Source organism: Ascidiella aspersa, chromosome 3 (assembly GCF_963924565.1).
Source record: "Ascidiella aspersa chromosome 3, kaAscAspe10.2, whole genome shotgun sequence".
NCBI classification, from domain to species: domain Eukaryota; kingdom Metazoa; phylum Chordata; class Ascidiacea; order Phlebobranchia; family Ascidiidae; genus Ascidiella; species Ascidiella aspersa.
The window spans coordinates 10,500,171-10,517,707 of record NC_139449.1 but is presented as its reverse complement, the minus strand read 5'-3'; the positions used below and the strand labels follow the sequence as shown (position 1 = coordinate 10,517,707).

Here is a 17,537-nt window from a genome sequence, read left to right as displayed (position 1 = left end):
AACAATTCAGGTTGTTAATGATATTAAGACATCGGAAAACCACTCGAATGATAAAAACATGTTTCCACCTGGGCTCGAATCGGGGACCTTTCGCGTGTTAGGCGAACGTGATAACCACTACACTACAGAAACGGTTATAGTATCATTAAACTATTGATCATTGTGCAATTGAAAACACATAAGCCATAAAGCGAAAGGAAGCAATTTAGTTCGTAACTAATATTACGACAACAAGAAACCATTTAAATGAAAAAAAACATGTTTCCTCCCGGCCTCGAACCGGGGATCTTTCGCGTGTAAAGCGAACGTGATAACCACTACACTACAGAAACGGTTCATTTATATTTAAACTGTTGGTCATTGGATAGTTGAAACAAATAAGCCATCAAGCAAAAACAGATTCTTTAGATAATAAATTATATTAAGACAGCAGGAAAACACTTGAATGAAGAAAAACATGTTTCCGCCCGGGCTCGAACCGGGGACCTTTCGCGTGTAAAGCGAACGTGATAACCACTACACTACGGAAACGGTTCAAGTGTATTTCAACTATTGGTCATTGGATATTTGAAACAAATAAGCCATCAAGCAAAAACAGATTCTTTAGATAATAAATTATATTAAGACAGCAGGAAAACACTTGAATGAAGAAAAACATGTTTCCGCCCGGGCTCGAACCGGGGACCTTTCGCGTGTAAAGCGAACGTGATAACCACTACACTACGGAAACGGTTCATGTGTTGTTAAACTATTGATCATTGCACAATTGAAAAGACATAGGCCATAAAGCGAAAAGCAACAATTTAGGTTGCAAATAATATTAAGACATCGGAAAACCACTAAATGAAAATATTCATGTTTCCGCCCGGGCTCGAACCGGGGACCTTTCGCGTGTAAAGCGAACGTGAAAACCACTGCACTACGTAAACAGTTGTTATGTTCCACAAGAGTTATGTTTTTGAAAATTAAAGACAAATAAGCCATAACGCTAAAAGAAACAATTCAGGTTGTTAATGATATTAAGACATCGGAAAACCACTCGAATGAAAAAAACATGTTTCCACCTGGGCTCGAATCGGGGACCTTTCGCGTGTTAGGCGAACGTGATAACCACTACACTACAGAAACGGTTATAGTATCATTAAACTATTGATCATTGTGCAATTGAAAACACATAAGCCATAAAGCGAAAGGAAGCAATTTAGTTCGTAACTAATATTACGACAACAAGAAACCATTTAAATGAAAAAAAACATGTTTCCTCCCGGCCTCGAACCGGGGATCTTTCGCGTGTAAAGCGAACGTGATAACCACTACACTACAGAAACGGTTCATTTATATTTAAACTGTTGGTCATTGGATAGTTGAAACAAATAAGCCATCAAGCAAAAACAGATTCTTTAGATAATAAATTATATTAAGACAGCAGGAAAACACTTGAATGAAGAAAAACATGTTTCCGCCCGGGCTCGAACCGGGGACCTTTCGCGTGTAAAGCGAACGTGATAACCACTACACTACGGAAACGGTTCAAGTGTATTTAAACTATTGGTCATTGGATATTTGAAACAAATAAGCCATCAAGCAAAAACAGATTCTTTAGATAATAAATTATATTAAGACAGCAGGAAAACACTTGAATGAAGAAAAACATGTTTCCGCCCGGGCTCGAACCGTGGACCTTTCGCGTGTAAAGCGAACGTGATAACCACTACACTACGGAAACGGTTCATGTGTTGTTAAACTATTGATCATTGCACAATTGAAAAGACATAGGCCATAAAGCGAAAAGCAACAATTTAGGTTGCAAATAATATTAAGACATCGGAAAACCACTAAATGAAAATATTCATGTTTCCGCCCGGGCTCGAACCGGGGACCTTTCGCGTGTAAAGCGAACGTGAAAACCACTGCACTACGTAAACAGTTATTATGTTCCACAAGAGTTATGTTTTTGAAAATTAAAGACAAATAAGCCATAACGCTAAAAGAAACAATTCAGGTTGTTAATGATATTAAGACATCGGAAAACCACTCGAATGAAAAAAACATGTTTCCACCTGGGCTCGAATCGGGGACCTTTCGCGTGTTAGGCGAACGTGATAACCACTACACTACAGAAACGGTTATAGTATCATTAAACTATTGTTCATTGTGCAATTGAAAACACATAAGCCATAAAGCGAAAGGAAGCAATTTAGTTCGTAACTAATATTACGACAACAAGAAACCATTTAAATGAAAAAAAACATGTTTCCTCCCGGCCTCGAACCGGGGATCTTTCGCGTGTAAAGCGAACGTGATAACCACTACACTACAGAAACGGTTCATTTATATTTAAACTGTTGGTCATTGGATAGTTGAAACAAATAAGCCATCAAGCAAAAACAGATTCTTTAGATAACAAATTATATTAAGACAGCAGGATAACACTTGAATGAAGAAAAACATGTTTCCGCCCGGGCTCGAACCGGGGACCTTTCGCGTGTAAAGCGAACGTGATAACCACTACACTACGGAAACGGTTCAAGTGTATTTAAACTATTGGTCATTGGATATTTGAAACAAATAAGCCATCAAGCAAAAACAGATTCTTTAGATAATAAATTATATTAAGACAGCAGGAAAACACTTGAATGAAGAAAAACATGTTTCCGCCCGGGCTCGAACCGGGGACCTTTCGCGTGTAAAGCGAACGTGATAACCACTACACTACGGAAACGGTTCAAGTGTATTTAAACTATTGGTCATTGGATATTTGAAACAAATAAGCCATCAAGCAAAAACAGATTCTTTAGATAATAAATTATATTAAGACAGCAGGAAAACACTTGAATGAAGAAAAACATGTTTCCGCCCGGGCTCGAACCGCGGACCTTTCGCGTGTAAAGCGAACGTGATAACCACTACACTACGGAAACGGTTCATGTGTTGTTAAACTATTGATCATTACACAATTGAAAAGACATAGGCCATAAAGCGAAAAGCAACAATTTAGGTTGCAAATAATATTAAGACATCGGAAAACCACTAAATGAAAATATTCATGTTTCCGCCCGGGCTCGAACCGGGGACCTTTCGCGTGTAAAGCGAACGTGAAAACCACTGCACTACGTAAACAGTTATTATGTTCCACAAGAGTTATGTTTTTGAAAATTAAAGACAAATAAGCCATAACGCTAAAAGAAACAATTCAGGTTGTTAATGATATTAAGAAATCGGAAAACCACTCGAATGAAAAAAAACATGTTTCCACCTGGGCTCGAATCGGGGACCTTTCGCGTGTTAGGCGAACGTGATAACCACTACACTACAGAAACGGTTATAGTATCATTAAACTATTGATCATTGTGCAATTGAAAACACAGAAGCCATAAAGCGAAAGGAAGCAATTTAGTTCGTAACTAATATTACGACAACAAGAAACCATTTAAATGAAAAAAAACATGTTTCCTCCCGGCCTCGAACCGGGGATCTTTCGCGTGTAAAGCGAACGTGATAACCACTACACTACAGAAACGGTTCATTTATATTTAAACTGTTGGTCATTGGATAGTTGAAACAAATAAGCCATCAAGCAAAAACAGATTCTTTAGATAACAAATTATATTAAGACAGCAGGAAAACACTTGAATGAAGAAATACATGTTTCCGCCCGGGCTCGAACCGGGGACCTTTCGCGTGTAAAGCGAACGTGATAACCACTACACTACGGAAACGGTTCAAGTGTATTTAAACTATTGGTCATTGGATATTTGAAACAAATAAGCCATCAAGCAAAAACAGATTCTTTAGATAATAAATTATATTAAGACAGCAGGAAAACACTTGAATGAAGAAAAACATGTTTCCGCCCGGGCTCGAACCGGGGACCTTTCGCGTGTAAAGCGAACGTGATAACCACTACACTACGGAAACGGTTCATGTGTTGTTAAACTATTGATCATTGCACAATTGAAAAGACATAAGCCATAAAGCGAAAAGCAACAATTTAGGTTGCAAATAATATTAAGACATCGGAAAACCACTAAATGAAAATATTCATGTTTCCGCCCGGGCTCGAACCGGGGACCTTTCGCGTGTAAAGCGAACGTGAAAACCACTGCACTACGTAAACAGTTATTATGTTCCACAAGAGTTATGTTTTTGAAAATTAAAGACAAATAAGCCATAACGCTAAAAGAAACAATTCAGGTTGTTAATGATATCAAGACATCGGAAAACCACTCGAATGAAAAAAAACATGTTTCCACCTGGGCTCGAATCGGGGACCTTTCGCGTGTTAGGCGAACGTGATAACCACTACACTACAGAAACGGTTATAGTATCATTAAACTATTGATCATTGTGCAATTGAAAACACATAAGCCATAAAGCGAAAGGAAGCAATTTAGTTCGTAACTAATATTACGACAACAAGAAACCATTTAAATGAAAAAAAATATGTTTCCTCCCGGCCTCGAACCGGGGATCTTTCGCGTGTAAAGCGAACGTGATAACCACTACACTACAGAAACGGTTCATTTATATTTAAACTGTTGGTCATTGGATAGTTGAAACAAATAAGCCATCAAGCAAAAACAGATTCTTTAGATAATAAATTATATTAAGACAGCAGGAAAACACTTGAATGAAGAAAAAAATACATGTTTCCGCCCGGGCTCGAACCGGGGACCTTTCGCGTGTAAAGCGAACGTGATAACCACTACACTACGGAAACGGTCCAAGTGTATTTAAACTATTGGTCATTGGATATTTGAAACAAATAAGCCATCAAGCAAAAACAGATTCTTTAGATAATAAATTATATTAAGACAACAGGAAAACACTTGAATGAAGAAAAACATGTTTCCGCCCGGGCTCGAACCGGGGACCTTTCGCGTGTAAAGCGAACGTGATAACCACTACACTACGGAAACGGTTCATGTGTTGTTAAACTATTGATCATTGCACAATTGAAAAGACATAGGCCATAAAGCGAAAAGCAACAATTTAGGTTGCAAATAATATTAAGACATCGGAAAACCAATAAATGAAAATATTCATGTTTCCGCCCGGGCTCGAACCGGGGACCTTTCGCGTGTAAAGCGAACGTGAAAACCACTGCACTACGTAAACAGTTATTATGTTCCACAAGAGTTATGTTTTTAAAAATTAAAGACAAATAAGCCATAACGCTAAAAGAAACAATTCAGGTTGTTAATGATATTAAGACATCGGAAAACCACTCGAATGAAAAAAACATGTTTCCACCTGGGCTCGAATCGGGGACCTTTCGCGTGTTAGGCGAACGTGATAACCACTACACTACAGAAACGGTTATAGTATCATTAAACTATTGATCATTGTGCAATTGAAAACACATAAGCCATAAAGCGAAAGGAAGCAATTTAGTTCGTAACTAATATTACGACAACAAGAAACCATTTAAATGAAAAAAAACATGTTTCCTCCCGGCCTCGAACCGGGGATCTTTCGCGTGTAAAGCGAACGTGATAACCACTACACTACAGAAACGGTTCATTTATATTTAAACTGTTGGTCATTGGATAGTTGAAACAAATAAGCCATCAAGCAAAAACAGATTCTTTAGATAATAAATTATATTAAGACAGCAGGAAAACACTTGAATGAAGAAATACATGTTTCCGCCCGGGCTCGAACCGGGTACCTTTCGCGTGTAAAGCGAACGTGATAACCACTACACTACGGAAACGGTTCAAGTGTATTTAAACTATTGGTCATTGGATATTTGAAACAAATAAGCCATCAAGCAAAAACAGATTCTTTAGATAATAAATTATATTAAGACAGCAGGAAAACACTTGAATGAAGAAAAACATGTTTCCGCCCGGGCTCGAACCGGGGACCTTTCGCGTGTAAAGCGAACGTGATAACCACTACACTACGGAAACGGTTCATGTGTTGTTAAACTATTGATCATTGCACAATTGAAAAGACATAGGCCATAAAGCGAAAAGCAACAATTTAGGTTGCAAATAATATTAAGACATCGGAAAACCACTAAATGAAAATATTCATGTTTCCGCCCGGGCTCGAACCGGGGACCTTTCGCGTGTAAAGCGAACGTGAAAACCACTGCACTACGTAAACAGTTATTATGTTCCACAAGAGTTATGTTTTTGAAAATTAAAGACAAATAAGCCATAACGCTAAAAGAAACAATTCAGGTTGTTAATGATATCAAGACATCGGAAAACCACTCGAATGAAAAAAAACATGTTTCCACCTGGGCTCGAATCGGGGACCTTTCGCGTGTTAAGCGAACGTGATAACCACTACACTACAGAAACGGTTATAGTATCATTAAACTATTGATCATTGTGCAATTGAAAACACATAAGCCATAAAGCGAAAGGAAGCAATTTAGTTCGTAACTAATATTACGACAACAAGAAACCATTTAAATGAAAAAAAATATGTTTCCTCCCGGCCTCGAACCGGGGATCTTTCGCGTGTAAAGCGAACGTGATAACCACTACACTACAGAAACGGTTCATTTATATTTAAACTGTTGGTCATTGGATAGTTGAAACAAATAAGCCATCAAGCAAAAACAGATTCTTTAGATAATAAATTATATTAAGACAGCAGGAAAACACTTGAATGAAGAAATACATGTTTCCGCCCGGGCTCGAACCGGGGACCTTTCGCGTGTAAAGCGAACGTGATAACCACTACACTACGGAAACGGTCCAAGTGTATTTAAACTATTGGTCATTGGATATTTGAAACAAATAAGCCATCAAGCAAAAACAGATTCTTTAGATAATAAATTATATTAAGACAGCAGGAAAACACTTGAATGAAGAAAAACATGTTTCCGCCCGGGCTCGAACCGGGGACCTTTCGCGTGTAAAGCGAACGTGATAACCACTACACTACGGAAACGGTTCATGTGTTGTTAAACTATTGATCATTGCACAATTGAAAAGACATAGGCCATAAAGCGAAAAGCAACAATTTAGGTTGCAAATAATATTAAGACATCGGAAAACCACTAAATGAAAATATTCATGTTTCCGCCCGGGCTCGAACCGGGGACCTTTCGCGTGTAAAGCGAACGTGAAAACCACTGCACTACGTAAACAGTTATTATGTTCCACAAGAGTTATGTTTTTAAAAATTAAAGACAAATAAGCCATAACGCTAAAAGAAACAATTCAGGTTGTTAATGATATTAAGACATCGGAAAACCACTCGAATGAAAAAAACATGTTTCCACCTGGGCTCGAATCGGGGACCTTTCGCGTGTTAGGCGAACGTGATAACCACTACACTACAGAAACGGTTATAGTACCATTAAACTATTGATCATTGTGCAATTGAAAACACATAAGCCATAAAGCGAAAGGAAGCAATTTAGTTCGTAACTAATATTACGACAACAAGAAACCATTTAAATGAAAAAAAACATGTTTCCTCCCGGCCTCGAACCGGGGATCTTTCGCGTGTAAAGCGAACGTGATAACCACTACACTACAGAAACGGTTCATTTATATTTAAACTGTTGGTCATTGGATAGTTGAAACAAATAAGCCATCAAGCAAAAACAGATTCTTTAGATAATAAATTATATTAAGACAGCAGGAAAACACTTGAATGAAGAAAAACATGTTTCCGCCCGGGCTCGAACCGAGGACCTTTCGCGTGTAAAGCGAACGTGATAACCACTACACTACGGAAACGGTTCAAGTGTATTTAAACTATTGGTCATTGGATATTTGAAACAAATAAGCCATCAAGCAAAAACAGATTCTTTAGATAATAAATTATATTAAGACAGCAGGAAAACACTTGAATGAAGAACAACATGTTTCCGCCCGGGCTCGAACCGGGGACCTTTCGCGTGTAAAGCGAACGTGATAACCACTACACTACGGAAACGGTTCATGTGTTGTTAAACTATTGATCATTGCACAATTGAAAAGACATAGGCCATTAAGCGAAAAGCAACAATTTAGGTTGCAAATAATATTAAGACATCGGAAAACCACTAAATGAAAATATTCATGTTTCCGCCCGGGCTCGAACCGGGGACCTTTCGCGTGTAAAGCGAACGTGAAAACCACTGCACTACGTAAACAGTTATTATGTTCCACAAGAGTTATGTTTTTGAAAATTAAAGACAAATAAGCCATAACGCTAAAAGAAACAATTCAGGTTGTTAATGATATTAAGACATCGGAAAACCACTCGAATGAAAAAAACATGTTTCCACCTGGGCTCGAATCGGGGACCTTTCGCGTGTTAGGCGAACGTGATAACCACTACACTACAGAAACGGTTATAGTATCATTAAACTATTGATCATTGTGCAATTGAAAACACATAAGCCATAAAGCGAAAGGAAGCAATTTAGTTCGTAACTAATATTACGACAACAAGAAACCATTTAAATGAAAAAAAAAACATGTTTCCTCCCGGCCTCGAACCGGGGATCTTTCGCGTGTAAAGCGAACGTGATAACCACTACACTACAGAAACGGTTCATTTATATTTAAACTGTTGGTCATTGGATAGTTGAAACAAATAAGCCATCAAGCAAAAACAGATTCTTTAGATAATAAATTATATTAAGACAGCAGGAAAACACTTGAATGAAGAAAAACATGTTTCCGCCCGGGCTCGAACCGGGGACCTTTCGCGTGTAAAGCGAACGTGATAACCACTACACTACGGAAACGGTTCAAGTGTATTTAAACTATTGGTCATTGGATATTTGAAACAAATAAGCCATCAAGCAAAAACAGATTCTTTAGATAATAAATTATATTAAGACAGCAGGAAAACACTTGAATGAAGAAAAACATGTTTCCGCCCGGGCTCGAACCGGGGACCTTTGGCGTGTAAAGCGAACGTGATAACCACTACACTACGGAAACGGTTCATGTGTTGTTAAACTATTGATCATTGCACAATTGAAAAGACATAGGCCATAAAGCGAAAAGCAACAATTTAGGTTGCAAATAATATTAAGACATCGGAAAACCACTAAATGAAAATATTCATGTTTCCGCCCGGGCTCGAACCGGGGTCCTTTCGCGTGTAAAGCGAACGTGAAAACCACTGCACTACGTAAACAGTTATTATGTTCCACAAGAGTTATGTTTTTGAAAATTAAAGACAAATAAGCCATAACGCTAAAAGAAACAATTCAGGTTGTTAATGATATTAAGACATCGGAAAACCACTCGAATGAAAAAAACATGTTTCCACCTGGGCTCGAATCGGGGACCTTTCGCGTGTTAGGCGAACGTGATAACCACTACACTACAGAAACGGTTATAGTATCATTAAACTATTGATCATTGTGCAATTGAAAACACATAAGCCATAAAGCGAAAGGAAGCAATTTAGTTCGTAACTAATATTACGACAACAAGAAACCATTTAAATGAAAAAAAAAACATGTTTCCTCCCGGCCTCGAACCGGGGATCTTTCGCGTGTAAAGCGAACGTGATAACCACTACACTACAGAAACGGTTCATTTATATTTAAACTGTTGGTCATTGGATAGTTGAAACAAATAAGCCATCAAGCAAAAACAGATTCTTTAGATAATAAATTATATTAGGACAGCAGGAAAACACTTGAATGAAGAAAAACATGTTTCCGCCCGGGCTCGAACCGGGGACCTTTCGCGTGTAAAGCGAACGTGATAACCACTACACTACGGAAACGGTTCATGTGTTGTTAAACTATTGATCATTGCACAATTGAAAAGATATAGGCCATAAAGCGAAAAGCAACAATTTAGGTTGCAAATAATATTAAGACATCGGAAAACCACTAAATGAAAATATTCATGTTTCCGCCCGGGCTCGAACCGGGGACCTTTCGCGTGTAAAGCGAACGTGAAAACCACTGCACTACGTAAACAGTTATTATGTTCCACAAGAGTTATGTTTTTGAAAATTAAAGACAAATAAGCCATAACGCTAAAAGAAACAATTCAGGTTGTTAATGATATTAAGACATCGGAAAACCACTCGAATGAAAAAAACATGTTTCCACCTGGGCTCGAATCGGGGACCTTTCGCGTGTTAGGCGAACGTGATAACCACTACACTACAGAAACGGTTATAGTATCATTAAACTATTGATCATTGTGCAATTGAAAACACATAAGCCATAAAGCGAAAGGAAGCAATTTAGTTCGTAACTAATATTACGACAACAAGAAACCATTTAAATGAAAAAAAAAACATGTTTCCTCCCGGCCTCGAACCGGGGATCTTTCGCGTGTAAAGCGAACGTGATAACCACTACACTACAGAAACGGTTCATTTATATTTAAACTGTTGGTCATTGGATAGTTGAAACAAATAAGCCATCAAGCAAAAACAGATTCTTTAGATAATAAATTATATTAAGACAGCAGGAAAACACTTGAATGAAGAAAAACATGTTTCCGCCCGGGCTCGAACCGGGGACCTTTCGCGTGTAAAGCGAACGTGATAACCACTACACTACGGAAACGGTTCAAGTGTATTTAAACTATTGTTCATTGGATATTTGAAACAAATAAGCCATCAAGCAAAAACAGATTCTTTAGATAATAAATTATATTAAGACAGCAAGAAAACACTTGAATGAAGAAAAACATGTTTCCGCCCGGGCTCGAACCGGGGACCTTTCGCGTGTAAAGCGAACGTGATAACCACTACACTACGGAAACGGTTCATGTGTTGTTAAACTATTGATCATTGCACAATTGAAAAGACATAGGCCATAAAGCGAAAAGCAACAATTTAGGTTGCAAATAATATTAAGACATCGGAAAACCACTAAATGAAAAGATTCATGTTTCCGCCCGGGCTCGAACCGGGGACCTTTCGCGTGTAAAGCGAACGTGAAAACCACTGCACTACGTAAACAGTTATTATGTTCCACAAGAGTTATGTTTTTGAAAATTAAAGACAAATAAGCTATAACGCTAAAAGAAACAATTCAGGTTGTTAATGATATTAAGACATCGGAAAACCACTCGAATGAAAAAAACATGTTTCCACCTGGGCTCGAATCGGGGACCTATCGCGTGTTAGGCGAACGTGATAACCACTACACTACAGAAACGGTTATAGTATCAGTAAACTATTGTTCATTGTGCAATTGAAAACACATAAGCCATAAAGCGAAAGGAAGCAATTTAGTTCGTAACTAATATTACGACAACAAGAAACCATTTAAATGAAAAAAAAACATGTTTCTTCCCGGCCTCGAACCGGGGATCTTTCGCGTGTAAAGCGATCGTGATAACCACTACACTACAGAAACGGTTCATTTATATTTAAACTGTTGGTCATTGGATAGTTGAAACAAATAAGCCATCAAGCAAAAACAGATTCTTTAGATAATAAATTATATTAAGACAGCAGGAAAACACATGAATGAAGAAAAACATGTTTCCGCCCGGGCTCGAACCGGGGACCTTTCGCGTGTAAAGCGAACGTGATAACCACTACACTACGGAAACGGTTCAAGTGTATTTAAACTATTGGTCATTGGATATTTGAAACAAATAAGCCATCAAGCAAAAACAGATTCTTTAGATAATAAATTATATTAAGACAGCAGGAAAACACTTGAATGAAGAAAAACATGTTTCCGCCCGGGCTCGAACCGGGGACCTTTCGCGTGTAAAGCGAACGTGATAACCACTACACTACGGAAACGGTTCATGTGTTGTTAAACTATTGATCATTGCACAATTGAAAAGACATAGGCCATAAAGCGAAAAGCAACAATTTAGGTTGCAAATAATATTAAGACATCGGAAAACCACTAAATGAAAATATTCATGTTTCCGCCCGGGCTCGAACCGGGGACCTTTCGCGTGTAAAGCGAACGTGAAAACCACTGCACTACGTAAACAGTTATTATGTTCCACAAGAGTTATGTTTTTGAAAATTAAAGACAAATAAGCCATAACGCTAAAAGAAACAATTCAGGTTGTTAATGATATTAAGACATCGGAAAACCACTCGAATGAAAAAAACATGTTTCCACCTGGGCTCGAATCGGGGACCTTTCGCGTGTTAGGCGAACGTGATAACCACTACACTACAGAAACGGTTATAGTATCATTAAACTATTGAACATTGTGCAATTGAAAACACATAAGCCATAAAGCGAAAGGAAGCAATTTAGATCGTAACTAATATTACGACAACAAGAAACCATTTAAATGAAAAAAAACATGTTTCCTCCCGGCCTCGAACCGGGGATCTTTCGCGTGTAAAGCGAACGTGATAACCACTACACTACAGAAACGGTTCATTTATATTTAAACTGTTGGTCATTGGATAGTTGAAACAAATAAGCCATCAAGCAAAAACAGATTCTTTAGATAATAAATTATATTAAGACAGCAGAAAAACACTTGAATGAAGAAAAACATGTTTCCGCCCGGGCTCGAACCGGGGACCTTTCGCGTGTAAAGCGAACGTGATAACCACTACACTACGGAAACGGTTCATGTGTATTTAAACTATTGGTCATTGGATATTTGAAACAAATAAGCCATCAAGCAAAAACAGATTCTTTAGATAATAAATTATATTAAGACAGCAGGAAAACACTTGAATGAAGAAAAACATGTTTCCGCCCGGGCTCGAACCGGGGACCTTTCGTGTGTAAAGCGAACGTGATAACCACTACACTACGGAAACGGTTCATGTGTTGTTAAACTATTGATCATTGCACAATTGAAAAGACATAGGCCATAAAGCGAAAAGCAACAATTTAGGTTGCAAATAATATTAAGACATCGGAAAACCACTAAATGAAAATATTCATGTTTCCGCCCGGGCTCGAATCGGAGACCTTTCGCGTGTTAGGCGAACGTGAAAACCACTACACTACAGAAACGGTTATAGTATCATTAAACTATTGTTCATTGTGCAATTGAAAACACATAAGCCATAAAGCGAAACGAAGCAATTTAGTTCGTAACTAATATTACGACAACAAGAAACCATTTAAATGAAAAAAAACATGTTTCCTCCCGGCCTCGAACCGGGGATCTTTCGCGTGTAAAGCGAACGTGATAACCACTACACTACAGAAACGGTTCATTTATATTTAAACTGTTGGTCATTGGATAGTTGAAACAAATAAGCCATCAAGCAAAAACAGATTCTTTAGATAATAAATTATATTAAGACAGCAGGAAAACACTTGAATGAAGAAAAACATGTTTCCGCCCGGGCTCGAACCGGGGACCTTTCGCGTGTAAAGCGAACGTGATAACCACTACACTACGGAAACGGTTCATGTGTTGTTAAACTATTGATCATTGCACAATTGAAAAGACATAGGCCATAAAGCGAAAAGCAACAATTTAGGTTGCAAATAATATTAAGACATCGGAAAACCACTAAATGAAAATATTCATGTTTCCGCCCGGGCTCGAACCGGGGACCTTTCGCGTGTAAAGCGAACGTGAAAACCACTGCACTACGTAAACAGTTATTATGTTCCACAAGAGTTATGTTTTTGAAAATTAAAGACAAATAAGCCATAACGCTAAAAGAAACAATTCAGGTTGTTAATGATATTAAGACATCGGAAAACCACTCGAATGAAAAAAACATGTTTCCACCTGGGCTCGAATCGGGGACCTTTCGCGTGTTAGGCGAACGTGATAACCACTACACTACAGAAACGGTTATAGTATCATTAAACTATTGATCATTGTGCAATTGAAAACACATAAGCCATAAAGCGAAAGGAAGCAATTTAGTTCGTAACTAATATTACGACAACAAGAAACCATTTAAATGAAAAAAAAAACATGTTTCCTCCCGGCCTCGAACCGGGGATCTTTCGCGTGTAAAGCGAACGTGATAACCACTACACTACAGAAACGGTTCATTTATATTTAAACTGTTGGTCATTGGATAGTTGAAACAAATAAGCCATCAAGCAAAAACAGATTCTTTAGATAATAAATTATATTAAGACAGCAGGAAAACACTTGAATGAAGAAAAACATGTTTCCGCCCGGGCTCGAACCGGGGACCTTTCGCGTGTAAAGCGAACGTGATAACCACTACACTACGGAAACGGTTCAAGTGTATTTAAACTATTGGTCATTGGATATTTGAAACAAATAAGCCATCAAGCAAAAACAGATTCTTTAGATAATAAATTATATTAAGACAGCAAGAAAACACTTGAATGAAGAAAAACATGTTTCCGCCCGGGCTCGAACCGGGGACCTTTCGCGTGTAAAGCGAACGTGATAACCACTACACTACGGAAACGGTTCATGTGTTGTTAAACTATTGATCATTGCACAATTGAAAAGACATAGGCCATAAAGCGAAAAGCAACAATTTAGGTTGCAAATAATATTAAGACATCGGAAAACCACTAAATGAAAAGATTCATGTTTCCGCCCGGGCTCGAACCGGGGACCTTTCGCGTGTAAAGCGAACGTGAAAACCACTGCACTACGTAAACAGTTATTATGTTCCACAAGAGTTATGTTTTTGAAAATTAAAGACAAATAAGCTATAACGCTAAAAGAAACAATTCAGGTTGTTAATGATATTAAGACATCGGAAAACCACTCGAATGAAAAAAACATGTTTCCACCTGGGCTCGAATCGGGGACCTTTCGCGTGTTAGGCGAACGTGATAACCACTACACTACAGAAACGGTTATAGTATCAGTAAACTATTGTTCATTGTGCAATTGAAAACACATAAGCCATAAAGCGAAAGGAAGCAATTTAGTTCGTAACTAATATTACGACAACAAGAAACCATTTAAATGAAAAAAAAACATGTTTCTTCCCGGCCTCGAACCGGGGATCTTTCGCGTGTAAAGCGATCGTGATAACCACTACACTACAGAAACGGTTCATTTATATTTAAACTGTTGGTCATTGGATAGTTGAAACAAATAAGCCATCAAGCAAAAACAGATTCTTTAGATAATAAATTATATTAAGACAGCAGGAAAACACATGAATGAAGAAAAACATGTTTCCGCCCGGGCTCGAACCGGGGACCTTTCGCGTGTAAAGCGAACGTGATAACCACTACACTACGGAAACGGTTCAAGTGTATTTAAACTATTGGTCATTGGATATTTGAAACAAATAAGCCATCAAGCAAAAACAGATTCTTTAGATAATAAATTATATTAAGACAGCAGGAAAACACTTGAATGAAGAAAAACATGTTTCCGCCCGGGCTCGAACCGGGGACCTTTCGCGTGTAAAGCGAACGTGATAACCACTACACTACGGAAACGGTTCATCTGTTGTTAAACTATTGATCATTGCACAATTGAAAAGACATAGGCCATAAAGCGAAAAGCAACAATTTAGGTTGCAAATAATATTAAGACATCGGAAAACCACTAAATGAAAATATTCATGTTTCCGCCCGGGCTCGAACCGGGGACCTTTCGCGTGTAAAGCGAACGTGAAAACCACTGCACTACGTAAACAGTTATTATGTTCCACAAGAGTTATGTTTTTGAAAATTAAAGACAAATAAGCCATAACGCTAAAAAAACAATTCAGGTTGTTAATGATATTAAGACATCGGAAAACCACTCGAATGAAAAAAACATGTTTCCACCTGGGCTCGAATCGGGGACCTTTCGCGTGTTAGGCGAACGTGATAACCACTACACTACAGAAACGGTTATAGTATCATTAAACTATTGAACATTGTGCAATTGAAAACACATAAGCCATAAAGCGAAAGGAAGCAATTTAGATCGTAACTAATATTACGACAACAAGAAACCATTTAAATGAAAAAAAACATGTTTCCTCCCGGCCTCGAACCGGGGATCTTTCGCGTGTAAAGCGAACGTGATAACCACTACACTACAGAAACGGTTCATTTATATTTAAACTGTTGGTCATTGGATAGTTGAAACAAATAAGCCATCAAGCAAAAACAGATTCTTTAGATAATAAATTATATTAAGACAGCAGAAAAACACTTGAATGAAGAAAAACATGTTTCCGCCCGGGCTCGAACCGGGGACCTTTCGCGTGTAAAGCGAACGTGATAACCACTACACTACGGAAACGGTTCATGTGTATTTAAACTATTGGTCATTGGATATTTGAAACAAATAAGCCATCAAGCAAAAACAGATTCTTTAGATAATAAATTATATTAAGACAGCAGGAAAACACTTGAATGAAGAAAAACATGTTTCCGCCCGGGCTAGAACCGGGGACCTTTCGCGTGTAAAGCGAACGTGATAACCACTACACTACGGAAACGGTTCATGTGTTGTCAAACTATTGATCATTGCACAATTGAAAAGACATAGGCCATAAAGCGAAAAGCAACAATTTAGGTTGCAAATAATATTAAGACATCGGAAAACCACTAAATGAAAATATTCATGTTTCCGCCCGGGCTCGAATCGGAGACCTTTCGCGTGTTAGGCGAACGTGAAAACCACTACACTACAGAAACGGTTATAGTATCATTAAACTATTGTTCATTGTGCAATTGAAAACACATAAGCCATAAAGCGAAACGAAGCAATTTAGTTCGTAACTAATATTACGACAACAAGAAACCATTTAAATGAAAAAAAACATGTTTCCTCCCGGCCTCGAACCGGGGATCTTTCGCGTGTAAAGCGAACGTGATAACCACTACACTACAGAAACGGTTCATTTATATTTAAACTGTTGGTCATTGGATAGTTGAAACAAATAAGCCATCAAGCAAAAACAGATTCTTTAGATAATAAATTATATTAAGACAGCAGGAAAACACTTGAATGAAGAAAAACATGTTTCCGCCCGGGCTCGAACCAGGGACCTTTCGCGTGTAAAGCGAACGTGATAACCACTACACTACGGAAACGGTTCATGTGTTGTTAAACTATTGATCATTGCACAATTGAAAAGACATAGGCCATGAAGCGAAAAGCAACAATTTAGGTTGCAAATAATATTAAGACATCGGAAAACCACTAAATGAAAATATTCATGTTTCCGCCCGGGCTCGAACCGGGGACCTTTCGCGTGTAAAGCGAACGTGAAAACCACTGCACTACGTAAACAGTTATTATGTTCCACAAGAGTTATGTTTTTGAAAATTAAAGACAAATAAGCCATAACGCTAAAAGAAACAATTCAGGTTGTTAATGATATTAAGACATCGGAAAACCACTCGAATGAAAAAAACATGTTTCCACCTGGGCTCGAATCGGGGACCTTTCGCGTGTTAGGCGAACGTGATAACCACTACACTACAGAAACGGTTATAGTATCATTAACCTATTGATCATTGTGCAATTGAAAACACATAAGCCATAAAGCGAAAGGAAGCAATTTAGTTCGTAACTAATATTACGACAACAAGAAACCATTTAAATGAAAAAAAAACATGTTTCCTCCCGGCCTCGAACCGGGGATCTTTCGCGTGTAAAGCGAACGTGATAACCACTACACTACAGAAACGGTTCATTTATATTTAAACTGTTGGTCATTGGATAGTTGAAACAAATAAGCCATCA

The 17,537-nt window shown here is 38.1% G+C and overlaps 67 non-coding genes across 67 annotated transcripts; all 67 read right to left on the bottom strand.

Moving 5' to 3' along the window:
• Positions 1-259: 259 nt before the first annotated feature.
• Trnav-uac (transfer RNA valine (anticodon UAC)) lies at positions 260-332 on the bottom strand. The gene has a single exon. It is a non-coding gene; the product is annotated as a tRNA-Val (tRNA).
• A 126-nt stretch (positions 333-458) lies between these two features.
• On the bottom strand, positions 459-531 carry Trnav-uac (transfer RNA valine (anticodon UAC)). The gene has a single exon. It is a non-coding gene; the product is annotated as a tRNA-Val (tRNA).
• A 126-nt stretch (positions 532-657) lies between these two features.
• Positions 658-730, bottom strand: Trnav-uac (transfer RNA valine (anticodon UAC)). Its single transcript has one exon. It is a non-coding gene; the product is annotated as a tRNA-Val (tRNA).
• Positions 731-856: 126 nt separating this feature from the next.
• Positions 857-929, bottom strand: Trnav-uac (transfer RNA valine (anticodon UAC)). The gene has a single exon. It is a non-coding gene; the product is annotated as a tRNA-Val (tRNA).
• Positions 930-1,255: 326 nt separating this feature from the next.
• Trnav-uac (transfer RNA valine (anticodon UAC)) lies at positions 1,256-1,328 on the bottom strand. The gene has a single exon. It is a non-coding gene; the product is annotated as a tRNA-Val (tRNA).
• A 126-nt stretch (positions 1,329-1,454) lies between these two features.
• Positions 1,455-1,527, bottom strand: Trnav-uac (transfer RNA valine (anticodon UAC)). Its single transcript has one exon. It is a non-coding gene; the product is annotated as a tRNA-Val (tRNA).
• A 126-nt stretch (positions 1,528-1,653) lies between these two features.
• Trnav-uac (transfer RNA valine (anticodon UAC)) lies at positions 1,654-1,726 on the bottom strand. The gene has a single exon. It is a non-coding gene; the product is annotated as a tRNA-Val (tRNA).
• Positions 1,727-1,852: 126 nt separating this feature from the next.
• Positions 1,853-1,925, bottom strand: Trnav-uac (transfer RNA valine (anticodon UAC)). The gene has a single exon. It is a non-coding gene; the product is annotated as a tRNA-Val (tRNA).
• Positions 1,926-2,251: 326 nt separating this feature from the next.
• On the bottom strand, positions 2,252-2,324 carry Trnav-uac (transfer RNA valine (anticodon UAC)). Its single transcript has one exon. It is a non-coding gene; the product is annotated as a tRNA-Val (tRNA).
• Positions 2,325-2,450: 126 nt separating this feature from the next.
• Positions 2,451-2,523, bottom strand: Trnav-uac (transfer RNA valine (anticodon UAC)). The gene has a single exon. It is a non-coding gene; the product is annotated as a tRNA-Val (tRNA).
• A 126-nt stretch (positions 2,524-2,649) lies between these two features.
• On the bottom strand, positions 2,650-2,722 carry Trnav-uac (transfer RNA valine (anticodon UAC)). Its single transcript has one exon. It is a non-coding gene; the product is annotated as a tRNA-Val (tRNA).
• A 126-nt stretch (positions 2,723-2,848) lies between these two features.
• Trnav-uac (transfer RNA valine (anticodon UAC)) lies at positions 2,849-2,921 on the bottom strand. Its single transcript has one exon. It is a non-coding gene; the product is annotated as a tRNA-Val (tRNA).
• Positions 2,922-3,047: 126 nt separating this feature from the next.
• Trnav-uac (transfer RNA valine (anticodon UAC)) lies at positions 3,048-3,120 on the bottom strand. Its single transcript has one exon. It is a non-coding gene; the product is annotated as a tRNA-Val (tRNA).
• Positions 3,121-3,447: 327 nt separating this feature from the next.
• Positions 3,448-3,520, bottom strand: Trnav-uac (transfer RNA valine (anticodon UAC)). The gene has a single exon. It is a non-coding gene; the product is annotated as a tRNA-Val (tRNA).
• Positions 3,521-3,646: 126 nt separating this feature from the next.
• Trnav-uac (transfer RNA valine (anticodon UAC)) lies at positions 3,647-3,719 on the bottom strand. The gene has a single exon. It is a non-coding gene; the product is annotated as a tRNA-Val (tRNA).
• A 126-nt stretch (positions 3,720-3,845) lies between these two features.
• Positions 3,846-3,918, bottom strand: Trnav-uac (transfer RNA valine (anticodon UAC)). Its single transcript has one exon. It is a non-coding gene; the product is annotated as a tRNA-Val (tRNA).
• Positions 3,919-4,044: 126 nt separating this feature from the next.
• Positions 4,045-4,117, bottom strand: Trnav-uac (transfer RNA valine (anticodon UAC)). Its single transcript has one exon. It is a non-coding gene; the product is annotated as a tRNA-Val (tRNA).
• Positions 4,118-4,444: 327 nt separating this feature from the next.
• Trnav-uac (transfer RNA valine (anticodon UAC)) lies at positions 4,445-4,517 on the bottom strand. The gene has a single exon. It is a non-coding gene; the product is annotated as a tRNA-Val (tRNA).
• A 130-nt stretch (positions 4,518-4,647) lies between these two features.
• Positions 4,648-4,720, bottom strand: Trnav-uac (transfer RNA valine (anticodon UAC)). The gene has a single exon. It is a non-coding gene; the product is annotated as a tRNA-Val (tRNA).
• A 126-nt stretch (positions 4,721-4,846) lies between these two features.
• On the bottom strand, positions 4,847-4,919 carry Trnav-uac (transfer RNA valine (anticodon UAC)). Its single transcript has one exon. It is a non-coding gene; the product is annotated as a tRNA-Val (tRNA).
• Positions 4,920-5,045: 126 nt separating this feature from the next.
• Positions 5,046-5,118, bottom strand: Trnav-uac (transfer RNA valine (anticodon UAC)). The gene has a single exon. It is a non-coding gene; the product is annotated as a tRNA-Val (tRNA).
• A 326-nt stretch (positions 5,119-5,444) lies between these two features.
• Trnav-uac (transfer RNA valine (anticodon UAC)) lies at positions 5,445-5,517 on the bottom strand. Its single transcript has one exon. It is a non-coding gene; the product is annotated as a tRNA-Val (tRNA).
• Positions 5,518-5,643: 126 nt separating this feature from the next.
• On the bottom strand, positions 5,644-5,716 carry Trnav-uac (transfer RNA valine (anticodon UAC)). The gene has a single exon. It is a non-coding gene; the product is annotated as a tRNA-Val (tRNA).
• A 126-nt stretch (positions 5,717-5,842) lies between these two features.
• Trnav-uac (transfer RNA valine (anticodon UAC)) lies at positions 5,843-5,915 on the bottom strand. Its single transcript has one exon. It is a non-coding gene; the product is annotated as a tRNA-Val (tRNA).
• A 126-nt stretch (positions 5,916-6,041) lies between these two features.
• Trnav-uac (transfer RNA valine (anticodon UAC)) lies at positions 6,042-6,114 on the bottom strand. The gene has a single exon. It is a non-coding gene; the product is annotated as a tRNA-Val (tRNA).
• A 327-nt stretch (positions 6,115-6,441) lies between these two features.
• Trnav-uac (transfer RNA valine (anticodon UAC)) lies at positions 6,442-6,514 on the bottom strand. The gene has a single exon. It is a non-coding gene; the product is annotated as a tRNA-Val (tRNA).
• Positions 6,515-6,640: 126 nt separating this feature from the next.
• On the bottom strand, positions 6,641-6,713 carry Trnav-uac (transfer RNA valine (anticodon UAC)). The gene has a single exon. It is a non-coding gene; the product is annotated as a tRNA-Val (tRNA).
• Positions 6,714-6,839: 126 nt separating this feature from the next.
• Trnav-uac (transfer RNA valine (anticodon UAC)) lies at positions 6,840-6,912 on the bottom strand. Its single transcript has one exon. It is a non-coding gene; the product is annotated as a tRNA-Val (tRNA).
• Positions 6,913-7,038: 126 nt separating this feature from the next.
• Trnav-uac (transfer RNA valine (anticodon UAC)) lies at positions 7,039-7,111 on the bottom strand. Its single transcript has one exon. It is a non-coding gene; the product is annotated as a tRNA-Val (tRNA).
• A 326-nt stretch (positions 7,112-7,437) lies between these two features.
• Trnav-uac (transfer RNA valine (anticodon UAC)) lies at positions 7,438-7,510 on the bottom strand. The gene has a single exon. It is a non-coding gene; the product is annotated as a tRNA-Val (tRNA).
• Positions 7,511-7,636: 126 nt separating this feature from the next.
• Positions 7,637-7,709, bottom strand: Trnav-uac (transfer RNA valine (anticodon UAC)). Its single transcript has one exon. It is a non-coding gene; the product is annotated as a tRNA-Val (tRNA).
• A 126-nt stretch (positions 7,710-7,835) lies between these two features.
• Positions 7,836-7,908, bottom strand: Trnav-uac (transfer RNA valine (anticodon UAC)). Its single transcript has one exon. It is a non-coding gene; the product is annotated as a tRNA-Val (tRNA).
• A 126-nt stretch (positions 7,909-8,034) lies between these two features.
• On the bottom strand, positions 8,035-8,107 carry Trnav-uac (transfer RNA valine (anticodon UAC)). The gene has a single exon. It is a non-coding gene; the product is annotated as a tRNA-Val (tRNA).
• Positions 8,108-8,435: 328 nt separating this feature from the next.
• Trnav-uac (transfer RNA valine (anticodon UAC)) lies at positions 8,436-8,508 on the bottom strand. The gene has a single exon. It is a non-coding gene; the product is annotated as a tRNA-Val (tRNA).
• Positions 8,509-8,634: 126 nt separating this feature from the next.
• Trnav-uac (transfer RNA valine (anticodon UAC)) lies at positions 8,635-8,707 on the bottom strand. Its single transcript has one exon. It is a non-coding gene; the product is annotated as a tRNA-Val (tRNA).
• A 126-nt stretch (positions 8,708-8,833) lies between these two features.
• Positions 8,834-8,906, bottom strand: Trnav-uac (transfer RNA valine (anticodon UAC)). The gene has a single exon. It is a non-coding gene; the product is annotated as a tRNA-Val (tRNA).
• Positions 8,907-9,032: 126 nt separating this feature from the next.
• Positions 9,033-9,105, bottom strand: Trnav-uac (transfer RNA valine (anticodon UAC)). The gene has a single exon. It is a non-coding gene; the product is annotated as a tRNA-Val (tRNA).
• A 328-nt stretch (positions 9,106-9,433) lies between these two features.
• Positions 9,434-9,506, bottom strand: Trnav-uac (transfer RNA valine (anticodon UAC)). The gene has a single exon. It is a non-coding gene; the product is annotated as a tRNA-Val (tRNA).
• A 126-nt stretch (positions 9,507-9,632) lies between these two features.
• Positions 9,633-9,705, bottom strand: Trnav-uac (transfer RNA valine (anticodon UAC)). Its single transcript has one exon. It is a non-coding gene; the product is annotated as a tRNA-Val (tRNA).
• A 126-nt stretch (positions 9,706-9,831) lies between these two features.
• On the bottom strand, positions 9,832-9,904 carry Trnav-uac (transfer RNA valine (anticodon UAC)). Its single transcript has one exon. It is a non-coding gene; the product is annotated as a tRNA-Val (tRNA).
• A 328-nt stretch (positions 9,905-10,232) lies between these two features.
• On the bottom strand, positions 10,233-10,305 carry Trnav-uac (transfer RNA valine (anticodon UAC)). The gene has a single exon. It is a non-coding gene; the product is annotated as a tRNA-Val (tRNA).
• Positions 10,306-10,431: 126 nt separating this feature from the next.
• Trnav-uac (transfer RNA valine (anticodon UAC)) lies at positions 10,432-10,504 on the bottom strand. Its single transcript has one exon. It is a non-coding gene; the product is annotated as a tRNA-Val (tRNA).
• A 126-nt stretch (positions 10,505-10,630) lies between these two features.
• Trnav-uac (transfer RNA valine (anticodon UAC)) lies at positions 10,631-10,703 on the bottom strand. Its single transcript has one exon. It is a non-coding gene; the product is annotated as a tRNA-Val (tRNA).
• Positions 10,704-10,829: 126 nt separating this feature from the next.
• Positions 10,830-10,902, bottom strand: Trnav-uac (transfer RNA valine (anticodon UAC)). Its single transcript has one exon. It is a non-coding gene; the product is annotated as a tRNA-Val (tRNA).
• Positions 10,903-11,428: 526 nt separating this feature from the next.
• Trnav-uac (transfer RNA valine (anticodon UAC)) lies at positions 11,429-11,501 on the bottom strand. The gene has a single exon. It is a non-coding gene; the product is annotated as a tRNA-Val (tRNA).
• Positions 11,502-11,627: 126 nt separating this feature from the next.
• On the bottom strand, positions 11,628-11,700 carry Trnav-uac (transfer RNA valine (anticodon UAC)). Its single transcript has one exon. It is a non-coding gene; the product is annotated as a tRNA-Val (tRNA).
• Positions 11,701-11,826: 126 nt separating this feature from the next.
• Positions 11,827-11,899, bottom strand: Trnav-uac (transfer RNA valine (anticodon UAC)). The gene has a single exon. It is a non-coding gene; the product is annotated as a tRNA-Val (tRNA).
• A 326-nt stretch (positions 11,900-12,225) lies between these two features.
• Positions 12,226-12,298, bottom strand: Trnav-uac (transfer RNA valine (anticodon UAC)). Its single transcript has one exon. It is a non-coding gene; the product is annotated as a tRNA-Val (tRNA).
• A 126-nt stretch (positions 12,299-12,424) lies between these two features.
• On the bottom strand, positions 12,425-12,497 carry Trnav-uac (transfer RNA valine (anticodon UAC)). Its single transcript has one exon. It is a non-coding gene; the product is annotated as a tRNA-Val (tRNA).
• A 126-nt stretch (positions 12,498-12,623) lies between these two features.
• Trnav-uac (transfer RNA valine (anticodon UAC)) lies at positions 12,624-12,696 on the bottom strand. The gene has a single exon. It is a non-coding gene; the product is annotated as a tRNA-Val (tRNA).
• Positions 12,697-13,022: 326 nt separating this feature from the next.
• On the bottom strand, positions 13,023-13,095 carry Trnav-uac (transfer RNA valine (anticodon UAC)). Its single transcript has one exon. It is a non-coding gene; the product is annotated as a tRNA-Val (tRNA).
• Positions 13,096-13,221: 126 nt separating this feature from the next.
• Positions 13,222-13,294, bottom strand: Trnav-uac (transfer RNA valine (anticodon UAC)). Its single transcript has one exon. It is a non-coding gene; the product is annotated as a tRNA-Val (tRNA).
• Positions 13,295-13,420: 126 nt separating this feature from the next.
• Trnav-uac (transfer RNA valine (anticodon UAC)) lies at positions 13,421-13,493 on the bottom strand. Its single transcript has one exon. It is a non-coding gene; the product is annotated as a tRNA-Val (tRNA).
• Positions 13,494-13,821: 328 nt separating this feature from the next.
• On the bottom strand, positions 13,822-13,894 carry Trnav-uac (transfer RNA valine (anticodon UAC)). Its single transcript has one exon. It is a non-coding gene; the product is annotated as a tRNA-Val (tRNA).
• Positions 13,895-14,020: 126 nt separating this feature from the next.
• Trnav-uac (transfer RNA valine (anticodon UAC)) lies at positions 14,021-14,093 on the bottom strand. Its single transcript has one exon. It is a non-coding gene; the product is annotated as a tRNA-Val (tRNA).
• Positions 14,094-14,219: 126 nt separating this feature from the next.
• Positions 14,220-14,292, bottom strand: Trnav-uac (transfer RNA valine (anticodon UAC)). The gene has a single exon. It is a non-coding gene; the product is annotated as a tRNA-Val (tRNA).
• Positions 14,293-14,418: 126 nt separating this feature from the next.
• On the bottom strand, positions 14,419-14,491 carry Trnav-uac (transfer RNA valine (anticodon UAC)). Its single transcript has one exon. It is a non-coding gene; the product is annotated as a tRNA-Val (tRNA).
• A 526-nt stretch (positions 14,492-15,017) lies between these two features.
• On the bottom strand, positions 15,018-15,090 carry Trnav-uac (transfer RNA valine (anticodon UAC)). The gene has a single exon. It is a non-coding gene; the product is annotated as a tRNA-Val (tRNA).
• A 126-nt stretch (positions 15,091-15,216) lies between these two features.
• On the bottom strand, positions 15,217-15,289 carry Trnav-uac (transfer RNA valine (anticodon UAC)). Its single transcript has one exon. It is a non-coding gene; the product is annotated as a tRNA-Val (tRNA).
• Positions 15,290-15,415: 126 nt separating this feature from the next.
• Positions 15,416-15,488, bottom strand: Trnav-uac (transfer RNA valine (anticodon UAC)). Its single transcript has one exon. It is a non-coding gene; the product is annotated as a tRNA-Val (tRNA).
• Positions 15,489-15,813: 325 nt separating this feature from the next.
• On the bottom strand, positions 15,814-15,886 carry Trnav-uac (transfer RNA valine (anticodon UAC)). Its single transcript has one exon. It is a non-coding gene; the product is annotated as a tRNA-Val (tRNA).
• A 126-nt stretch (positions 15,887-16,012) lies between these two features.
• On the bottom strand, positions 16,013-16,085 carry Trnav-uac (transfer RNA valine (anticodon UAC)). The gene has a single exon. It is a non-coding gene; the product is annotated as a tRNA-Val (tRNA).
• Positions 16,086-16,211: 126 nt separating this feature from the next.
• Trnav-uac (transfer RNA valine (anticodon UAC)) lies at positions 16,212-16,284 on the bottom strand. Its single transcript has one exon. It is a non-coding gene; the product is annotated as a tRNA-Val (tRNA).
• Positions 16,285-16,610: 326 nt separating this feature from the next.
• Positions 16,611-16,683, bottom strand: Trnav-uac (transfer RNA valine (anticodon UAC)). The gene has a single exon. It is a non-coding gene; the product is annotated as a tRNA-Val (tRNA).
• Positions 16,684-16,809: 126 nt separating this feature from the next.
• On the bottom strand, positions 16,810-16,882 carry Trnav-uac (transfer RNA valine (anticodon UAC)). Its single transcript has one exon. It is a non-coding gene; the product is annotated as a tRNA-Val (tRNA).
• A 126-nt stretch (positions 16,883-17,008) lies between these two features.
• On the bottom strand, positions 17,009-17,081 carry Trnav-uac (transfer RNA valine (anticodon UAC)). Its single transcript has one exon. It is a non-coding gene; the product is annotated as a tRNA-Val (tRNA).
• A 327-nt stretch (positions 17,082-17,408) lies between these two features.
• Positions 17,409-17,481, bottom strand: Trnav-uac (transfer RNA valine (anticodon UAC)). The gene has a single exon. It is a non-coding gene; the product is annotated as a tRNA-Val (tRNA).
• Positions 17,482-17,537: the final 56 nt, after the last annotated feature.